The following is an 11,249-nucleotide window of genomic DNA, read 5'->3' on the forward strand; positions in this document are numbered from 1 at the left end:
AATTTTCCACCAGCATTTTTTTTCTGACTATGCTGATCTTTTTGAAGACAAGTTAGGCAAACTCCCAGTTGCGCACTCCATGAAGTTAGATCATGAGGTAGACCCAGTGATCAGAGCAGCACAGAAAGTTCCAGTAGCCTTGCAAGGCAGAGTCAAAGCTGAGCTAGACAGAATGGTGCATCTAGGAGTAATTTGTCCAGTAGAAGAACCTACTGAATGGATATCCTTCATGGTGGTGGCTCATAAGAAAAGCTCAGATGATAACTAGAATATGTATTGATCCAAGAGATTTGAATAAAGCACTAAAACAACTTCATCATCCAATGTGTACAGTTGAAGAAGTTGCTGCCCTTATGCCAAATGCTACTATTTATTTCTGTCTCAGATGCAAAACGTTCATTTTGGCAAATTTTGCTTGACCGAAAATCTTCATTGCTCACCACTTTCAGTACACCATTTGGAAGGTACAGATTTTTGAGAATGGCATTTGGGATAAATTCTGCCAATGAAGTCTTTCAAAATGCAATGGAGCAAATGTTTTTAGGCTATGCATGTGCTATTATAGTGGATGATATTTTTGTTGGAGGCAATGGTGAAGCTGAACATGATAGAAACCTCAGGAAAGTTTTGGAACATACTCGTGAAGTGAATCTTAAGTTAAATCCTCAGAAATGCAAGTTCAGGCTACAAGAAGTTACTTATGTGGGTCATTTGTTTACCAGTTTAGGCTTATGGCCAGATCCTTCCAAGCAAACTGCAATTCTTGAGATGCCAGCTCCAGGCAATGTCCAAGCCTTACAATGTTTTCTTAGTATGGTCAACTATTTATGCAAGTTCATTCCAGATTTGACTCAACTTTCAGCTCCCTTAGTGAAGCTGACACACAAAGATTTAACTTGGTCCTGGTCAGAACAACACCAAAGAGCATTTGATGTCATTAAATGGAGAATTGCCAGTCCACCCACTTTAAGATATTATGATGTTTACAAAGCTGTCACTCTTTCTTGTGATGCTTCAAAGTTTGGTGTTGGTGCAATCATTCTTTAAGAGGGCAGACCAGTAGCCTATGCATCCAGAACCCTCACCCAGATTGATATGCAGTATGCTCAGATAGAGATAGAGAAAGAGCTCTTGACAATTGTGTTTGCATGTTCAAAGTTCCATGATTATATTTATGGTCAACCTATTCAAATCGAGACAGACCACCAACCCTTGGTTACTATTTTGAAAAAGCCTATGCACACAGCTCCTGTGAGATTGCAACACATGATGTTGAAATTGCAAAAGTTCAATTTTCACTTGGTTTATATAAAAGGCAATCTTCTTTATCTTGCTGATACTTTATTCAGACTGCCCAGAAAAAACACCGAACAACATGAAAATGAGAAACCTGATTTTGAAGTCATGGAAGTGAGAATTTTTTCTTCAATATGTTTTGATGAGCTTAGAACACAGCTTCAGATGCAGCTCTTCAGAAGCACAACCACTTTATCAGTCTAGGATGGCCATCAAAGCAATCTTGTTTACCACCTGATGTGCAGCGGTATTTTCCTTACAGAGAAGAGATTTTGATGGAAGATGGTATCATCATGAAAGATCCAAAAGTGATTGTTCCAAAATTCTTGTGACAAGAGTATATTAAAATCTTGCAATGTGGCCACCCAGGAACTGATTCTACCGAAAGAAGGGCAAGAGGACTAGTATTTTGGCCTTCTATGTCAAAAGATATTGAGAAGGAACTTTCAGCTTGTTCTGTCTGTAATAATACTAAACCGCATCAACAAAAAGAACTAAGCCAGATTACTGAACTACCTTGGTCAACGGTAGCTGCAGATACTTTCAAATGGAATGGTCAACATTACTTGGTATTAGTAGACTATTATTCAAATTGGTTCGAGACTGACGTACTTCCTAACCTGATGTCCAATACTGTCATTATAAGGTTGAAGAGACATTTTTCTGTACATGGTAGTCCGCACAAAGTCATTTCTGACAATGTTGCACAGTTTACAAGTCAGCAGTTTAAAAGATTTGCTGAAATGTGGGACTTTAATTATATTACAAGTAGTCCTGAATACGCACAATCAAGTTGCTTATTTGAATGTGCAGTTCGAAGTGCAAAACAGCTGTTGGAAAAATCTAAATGTGGCAATACTGATGTTTATCTAAATCTGCTAAATTTTAGAAACATACCTCGTGACAATTTTCTTGGTTCACCTGTCCAGTGGTTAATGTAGAGACAAACCAGAGCCACACTACCAACCAGTAAGAATTTGTTTGTTCCAAGTGCTAAAAACAATAAAGCAGTAAAAGCTCAACTCCTTAAGAAGCATTTGTCCCAAAAGTCCTACTATGATAAAGCCATCAAGCCTCTGAATCCAGTAAAAGAAGGAAAGATAGTTTGGATGCAGACAGAGAAAGGATTTGACTGAATAGGACTTGTGAAAAATTTGTATGAAGAACCAAGATAGTACATTATTGTGTCGCAAGGCATGTAATTCAGGCAGAATCAGAAACATTTACTACCGATGTCTAAGCCAGTGTTGCAACATTTTGTTTGTAATAAATTCTTTTATTGTCAGAGTGATTTGTCCAATGTTCCTGTTCTAGAGAACATTACATTGCCTATTCCTGTTACTGAAACTACCCTGGAAAATCCTCAAGGAGAACAGTCACCAGTAACTGACCCTGTTGCTAAATCCAGTTCTAAATATTACATTATGAGATCGGGTCTTATCTCAAGACCTAATCCTAAAGATACAGCAACCTGGACATGATTGTTATTGTTTGTATATATCTGTATAATTTGCATGCATATTCAAGTGTCATTTCATTGCAGGACAGAATAGTCAAAGAGCAAGGATGTAGATCAGAACATGTGTGTACCTTGAAGAACCATTCCAGTCAGTGAACATGTGCATATAAGTACTGGGCATGTGCGAGCAAGAGTGCCATTTTGAGTGAACAGTCAGAGTGGAAGCATGCATGTGTGTAGTAGTCACTCAGTTAGTTCTTTTAAGTTTAATGTTTCAGTCAACTGTCCTGATGTGTTTGTGTGTAATAAACTACTTAAATGAACACCCAACCTCATCATCTTATTGAATACACAAGACAAGTGACAACTGTACCCACTATGTTTTAAATATTTGGCCATTAGCTTAGCCAATATGTCTGGTGAAACTATGGATATGAATGTTCAGGTCATTCAGCAACAAATAGATTATGACTTACAAGCTAAACTTATCTTAATTAAAATGGTGCTGTACTCCAAAATATTCTGCATTCTCCAAGGTATATCAACAAGAGTTCCCTATAGATCTTTGAGAAAAAAAAAGGAGTAGCACACTCTGGAGATTTGTATGGTTCCATTTCTTACCCAGGATGCCCTAAGTATGTTTTATGCATCCTAGCTCCAAGGTGGTATTTGACTCCCTAATTTGAAGATAACTTATAAAGCAATTATCTTAAGATTCTATGGTGATTATACCCAGGCCACCACCAGAATGGGTCGCTTCCTGACAAGTAGTCTCCATCCCAATTTTCCTCCCTGATTTTCAGTAGAAGGGGGCCTATAGCAAGTATGCCAAGCAGCTTTTGTTTTTTGTCATTGCATCAGCGTATTATATAAAATCTTACTTGATAGCTACTTCTCAAATGCTAACATTTTATATTGCTGCTTCTCAATGTGCAAACGTTTTATATAGAGTTCTAAGTAGAGCTCTAAAGAAAATGGATTCCACTAACATAGATGTATTTCTGATATTTCCATATGGTGAACACCTTTGTTTTCATGATGCAAGCCAAAGTTTTCTCTGGCAACCTTGGTGGGATATGAATCTCATATTAATTATTCAGTTATACTCAGGCCATGGTTTAAAGTCATTAGATAATGTGAAAGTAGGATTCAAAATCTCTCAGGAACATGTTATATATATTGATACTAACTTCAAGTCTATGATCAAAGTCATAACTGATCCACAGCAAGTAATGCAATCTCTTAATTTATCCTTTGCAAAGTTATTGATCAGTAGCTGGTCACAGAGTCTGACGAACAGAATATCTATATGAGATATGATAATATCATAACACTATCGTATTACAATCTGGTTTTGGATTTAATCATGATATCCCAAGGATAATTAATGGGGAGAATGCAGATAACAGAATCATACATATATTGGAACTCCACAGCAAAACTGTATCTTCTACTAGATGGAAAATTTTTGCATGGAAGCACTTGCACTGGTGATTTCTAACACTAGCTGGATTGTCTACGAGAGTTTCAGACAATATTCCCATTTGCAGGTGCTGTAGATCAGCCCATTATGACCCTTCATATAGCATATGCTTTGGGATTGTCTCTTGACGCAGCAGTTTTGAGCACAATTTTAGAGCAGAATGGAAGATACATATTGTATCACGGCAGTCGAAAAGAAATGCGCCCATACCTGTAAGTACTGTACTCAGTCTTACACTGAATGGTTCTTGCTGCTATGAAATCTATCACCAGGCACTGGAAAAACACTCAGTCATCCCAAATATTTGAGTGATGGCAAATTTTAAGAGATATTTACAAGTCCGAAGAACTAATAGCCAGGAGAAAAGATAAAGAAGCTCTTTTATTAAACAGGGTGAGCACCTTGACTAGTGTCATTCACAGTCCCTTGTAGTTATTGTAACTATAATAGCATTCCTAAGAGTGTCTGTGTGGGATGCATAAAAACAACATATGGCCTCTGACAAAGCACCAAATGTATTTATCTCCTCAATCAATATATACATGTTTGCAAGTATGATCATGCAGATTGCAGGAATATGCATAGATGAGAAGTCTGGCTGAGACCTACAACTAAAGTAATAATTTAGGTGAGCTCTTTACAGTGTAACTAAGTTTAATTTAACTTATTAGATTTAATCTTGTTATATAATTCAATTTAAGTTATATGCCACCACAGTACTGATATGTTATTATATTTTACGTTGTTAAATTAAAATGGTTATTAGGCACTTTTGTTTTTATGTCAGAGCAAGGTTTTATTAAGCACTCCTAAGTGCTGTTAAGGTCACATGTCATGGTAAGGATAAACAGCAAACAGTGCTACTGGAAAACAGAGCAGCAGGACGTAAAACTACTTTAAAAGCTGTTAGATACTTTACTCTGCTACACCTATCAACTAAATGTATGTCAGAATTATGTGTTTAATAGCCTCTAGATCTGTTTGTCCTTCAGAAAGACACTTAATTTCTGCCAGTTGTCTGTTTGGCAACACTAAGTGTTTTATCAGTAGTCAAAGGCTTTAAAAGCCAGTTCACCTTTAACAGGTAGTACATGGAGCACATAAAGCTTCATGAACTACAGAGAATTGTGATTGGACCTCACCAATTATAATCCTTATTTTTTGTACTTGATATGGATGCTAAGATTCATTTTGATAGTGAAGGCATTCATGTCCCAAACACATAATAAGTTGGATATGATAGGAAACCTGATCGTAATCCTCTGTATGCAAAGCTATAAAAGGTGAGGGCATCAGAGATATTAAGCCTTCAGTTTTAGAACTATATCACAAAATTGAAATTTCAAAAATTATACAGGAAAAAAATATTTAGTCCAATATACAAAAGGGACGTAAAAATTGAATATGTATAGACCAATAACTGTTTTAGATGCTTCACTGAAAATATTTGCTGCTATATTGTTGGTATATTTAAAATACATCTGAAAAGAACAGGCATGTCAAATTTGTAATTTGCATGTTAGAAGACAAATCAACTGAAACTTCATTGGAATAATATAAATATCCTATCTAAGGAAACAACAATATTTTCCTTTGTTTTTAGATATGAAACAAGCCTTCCATAATTGGATGAAGGAAATCTTTGGATCATCATTTAAAAAGAAATATATTGAAGCGTCTTATTAGATGTTATATTAAAGATATACAATAATAATTTTAAAGTAAAAATAAGCACAAAACACAACTATATAGACTGGTTTCAAACTAATAGAGTTATAGAGCAGGGATGTGTCCTAACGTGCTTGTTCTAAATTATCTATATTATTGGGACTTTAGAAAATTTTGTTAAAGGAAGAAAAATGTTCAAAGATTTGGTAAAATAAGTCTACCAATCATGTTACATAGATAACCTAGTGTTGCTGATTTGATCTATGCTAGTCATGAAGAGCTGGGCAAAGGAGCCAAAGGACCCTTCTAAGGTATATAAAAATACTGATACAATAAAAATAGTCTACAATCATTATACAAGAACAAAGGAGCTATTCAGAAATGCAGGCAGTACAGAGGTATCAAACTACTGTCACTCAGTATGAATGTGCTAGAGATGGGGAATGCTAAACGACTATGCAGTGTAGTAGAACACATGAAGCGAGATGTGCAGTTCATATTTAGATAAGAAAATAGTTCAATTGATCCAGTGATTGCAGTGAGACAGATAGTAGAGAAAAAGCTGGAGATGAGAAAAAAGTTTAACTTGGCATTCATATATATGGAAAACACTGTCTCATTAATGCTGATTTGGCAACCGTGGGATGGTTCAAAGTCTCAGAAGCATTGTTATAATTATTGCAAGCTGTGTACAAGGACCCGAATGACATAAATACATACAGTCCATGGACTCATAGAAGGGTTCTCAGTGGGAGGGGTATGCATTAGGTTTCATCTTGTTTCTGTCCATACTGGTGATAGACTTCATCAGCAAATAAGTTGGAGGGTAAAAGTCATTAAAGATGTTTTATGCTAATTAGTGGGGAGGCTGAAAAATAGCATTCCTCATTTAGCTAAAAATATTTGGAGTTTAGCTGAAATGTTTGTTTGGCTTGCTTGCTGTACTCTGCCTGAATAATGCTAATCTTTGTCTGCATTTTATTTTTCTCACCCACCCAGCCAACTGTTGTTGTATTCTTAAACTTGGTGGCTTTTGAGTTGCCTCCCCCTACTATGAATTTGATTTTGGACACTCCTCCCAGTGTCATCTCAACAGATCATTCTACTGAGCACAGAGAGATAATTTGGGAAGGCCCACCCCTTAGTTTCTTAACCTTGAATTATCTTCAGTTTCCTGCTTTCCAACAACTTAAAAATTCACTTTATTCAGCTGCTGTTACTGTATTTGTATTTCTTCCTACTATATTACTTTATTTTGCTTTTGCTGGTTGTTCCTAAAAGTGTTCACTTGCATTCATTCTGCTGCATTTATTACTGTTTGATAGTAGTCTGATTAAATTGTAACTGTTATTCTAAGCCTCTTAGTTTTGGTTTAAAAACTTGAGCTTCAAGCCAGGTATTTTACATTAAGAACGTTTGTGGTCTACACTCTTGTGGGAGGAGAGGGTAACCTCTGCCCTTCTCAGCTGGGAATTGCTGGTTGAAGTTTTATTGTGCCTGTTGTTCTAAGTGTCTATGTTCTGGTTTAAGCACTTGGGTTATAAACCAGTTATTTTTACATTAGAAATATTTCTGGTCTGAAGTCTTGTGGCAGGAGAAGATAGCCTACACTCTTCTAAGCTGAGAATTGCTGGTTAAAAGTGTATTGTATCTGTTATTCTGAAAGTGTTTTAGTTCTGTTCTAAGAACTTGAGCTCCAAACCAGTTATTTTACATTAGGAAGGTGTGTGGTCTAGACTTGTGGCAGGAGAGTGTGGCCTATACCCTTCTAAGCTGGGAATCACTGGTGAAGGCTTATTGTGCCTGTTATTCTAAGTGCCTTTGTTCTTATTTAAGCATTTGGGTTCCAGACCAGTTATTTTACACTAGGAAGGTTTGTGGTCTGCATTCTTGTGGGAGTATTCTACTGAATTGCTACTTTATTTAAACTTTCTGTTGTTGTGACTGCAATTTTCTGCACTTTGAATTTCTAGTATTTCTGTATTTCATAGCATAGGCTAAATTGAATCTTGCTGAATTTAGACAGTTTGGTATAATTTGAACACTAAAATCAACCATCTAACATTAAGAAGACCGTCCTGCACCCTTGTGGCAGAGGTGTGCAGCCAAGGACCCATCTGAGTTGGAGATTGCTGGAATAAGGTTCAGTCTTGGGTTTTCCTTTTGGTTACTTTGCTTAAAATCATTTAAATTCACTTGTATTTAAGTGTCATGTTTGCACGGTATTGTGCTCAGTTTACCAGAGCTGCTCAAAGATTGGTGACTTCAGCCAGAGATCTGGAGTGAATCAGAATTAAATCTGAGGCATTCATTGAAAAATGCAGAAAACTAAGTATTATTAAAATCTACATTGCACTTTGAGAACAGTATTCTACTGAAATGCTGCTTTATTTAATCTATTTTTTGCTGTTGTGACTGTGATTTACTACACTTTGAATTTCTAGAACTTCTGCATTTTATAGCATAGGATAGATTCAGATTTGCTGAATCTCGACTGTTTGGCATCACTTGAGCACTAAAACCAGCTCTTCACTGAGATACTGAAAGATGAGGCATCCATTGCATCCATCTAACTGTAAGTGCCTGTTTTAACTTTTATATTGCACTTTTAATTTGTATTTGCATTGTACTGTCTGAATTGTCTGAACTGTTTTTTGCCATATTTTACTGTATACTCTAATAAGACTAGTAAGAGACCAGATGGCATAATGGTTAAGGTCTTACCCTCCCATGCACAAGGTAGAATGTTTGACTCTGACCTCTGATCAATGCCTGTTTGGAGATCACAAGTTCTCCATGTGACTCTGTGGGATTCTCCCCACCTCAGAAAAAACATTCTGAGTTTTTCCATCTCAAAAAAAAAAAAAAAAAAAACTCACCAACTTATGAAGCTGTGGGCAGCAGCACAGACTCTACATGGTGCCCTATAGGGGGAAGAGTTATACAAGCCAACTACTTTGGGCATCTACTGTGGTGTGCACTATCCTCAAGATAGGAAAACATGGATCACAGACTGTGCACCAAGGCAGGGCTTGCCACTCGATGGTGTAAAATATGGCTCTAAGTGATTCAGTCATGTTGACTAATGTCACCACAAAGGGCATGAGTAATTACAGGTGATAAGTGGGTTGAGGGCCTGGCCTACTCCAACCTACACCAGAGACCCATGCTAATGGTGGGAGGGGTGTATATGCCCCTATTGGTCAGTGTGTGTCCACCATCAAGTCCAGCAGCCTTGGGTCAATAAGCTACTGGCCAGCCGGTGTCTAGATGCCCAGTCAGAGTTATCTGAGATAGCTCTGTTGAGTCAAAGCTGGACATAAAACCAGACAGCCTGCCAAACATGAAATGGGAATTGCTGCACTTAATGTAGGTTCACTGACAGGATGCAGCTTGGAAGTGGATGACATGATGATACTGAGGAGGCTGAACATCCTATGTATACAAGAGGTGAGATGGAAGGGCAGTGTAGCAAAGCCATATGACTTGGGATCCAAACTCTATTACTCAGGAGAGGGACAGGCTAGAAATGGTGTGGGAATTGTGCTGAGAGAGAGGCTTAAGAAGAGAGTGAGAAATGTCTTCAGAATTAGTGATAGACTCATGGTAATCAGTCTCCAGTGTAAGGATAGAGCTCTATTCATAATCTCAGCCTATGCCCCACAGCAAGGTTATGAGGAGAAGAGTGCATTTAGACACCTGAAAAGTAATATGTACAAACAGTGGTGCAACCAGTACAATTGTATGGTACAGAAACCTGGGCAGTAAAGGCAGAGCAGTTGAGGAAGCTAGAGGTCATGGAGATGAAGTGCCTGAGATAGGTGGTAGGGTGCACACTTTTGGACAGAAGAAGAAATGCGGACATCAGAACAGAAGGCAAAGTTACTACAATTGCAGACAAAGTCTAAGAGAACAGATTGCAGTGGTTCAAGCACGTGTGCAGAAAAGCTGAAGGCAATCTAGTGAAGAAGATTTGGGACAGACAAGAAGTAGGCAAGAGGAAACAAGGGCATCCAGCAAGAAGGTGGAAGGATTGTGTGAGAGAAGACCTGTGGCAGTCAGGCATGGGTTTTGAAGAATGTAGTAGAGAGGCATTGAATAGAGAGAGAGCTGGCAACAGTTGATATGGCACCCTGACTCCCAAGTAGAAAGTGGGGGAAAATGAGGTTGAGGATGATAATTGATGATGACAAATAAAGTTATGGATGTAGACAAAATGGTAAACACCACATATCTCAGCCTGGCCAAAGCTTTTGACACAATTCTCAACTCAAGCATAACAAAAATTATAAATAAACTGGGAATAAACCTCTATGTCACCCATTGTGAACTCGTCACAAATATGATGCAGATCATCAAAATGGGTGAATTACTTCCACAATGAGACCAGTTATCAATGGTAGTATCCCAGAGTTCTGTGCTGGAACATGTCATCTTTTGCATCTACTTTTCTGAAGTAAAAGCCAATACCAAGGACTCTGTCTAACTAAGTTTACAGATGTCTGCAAGCTAGGAACAGTCATTGAATCCCAAATGACTTAAACATCCTGCAGAAAGGTCTGTCTCAAGTAAATAACTGTTGTCAAAATCATGGTCTGGAACTAAATGCCAAAAAACACATTATTGTATCTTTTGAGAAGTCATCTACATCATGGAAGTACCACATTGACAATACACCCCTAGGAGTTGTCTCAGTTGTTTGGGATTTGGGAACTTTCCTGGAGAGTGACCTAACTTTTGACCAGCATGTATCTATTGTTTTAAGAAAGTCCTTTTGTATTGCTTAGCTTATAAACAAAGGGATTGAGTGGGGCTCTAGAGATGTCATTGTCCCCATTTACTAAGATCTCATTAAGCCAAACATTGAATATAGTGCCTCCTTTGGCATGTATCTGTACAGACACATGCAATAATTGGAATGCCCACAGAGATTTATTTATGACATTTGTTAACCGGGTTGGTCCAACTGAGCTAAAGCCCATTTTTGGCGGAGACCCAAGGAGAAAAGCTTCAGATACTTATACAATTTTATAAAAATAAGCAAGGTCAAAAATAAACAAAGATACAAAAATCAAACAATAGCAATATATAACAGTTTACAAATTTGAGAAATCCAAAACAAATTATAAACATAACTATGATAGATACAATAGACCAACACATGGGAATCACTTTATACATGTTCATATTGCCCTCTTCACCCCCTAAAGAATATGGGGTACAGCTGTTTTAGCTATAACCTTCTAAAATTGTTAATAGGTAGAATTAGTAGGGGAGGAAATAAATAATAAAAGGAGAAGGTAAAGGTTTACATGGGGTCACGACAAGGGCATAGCCATGATT

Source organism: Protopterus annectens, chromosome 1.part1, assembly GCF_019279795.1.
Source record: "Protopterus annectens isolate FY-2018-M chromosome 1.part1, PAN1.0, whole genome shotgun sequence".
Lineage (NCBI taxonomy): Eukaryota > Metazoa > Chordata > Ceratodontiformes > Protopteridae > Protopterus > Protopterus annectens.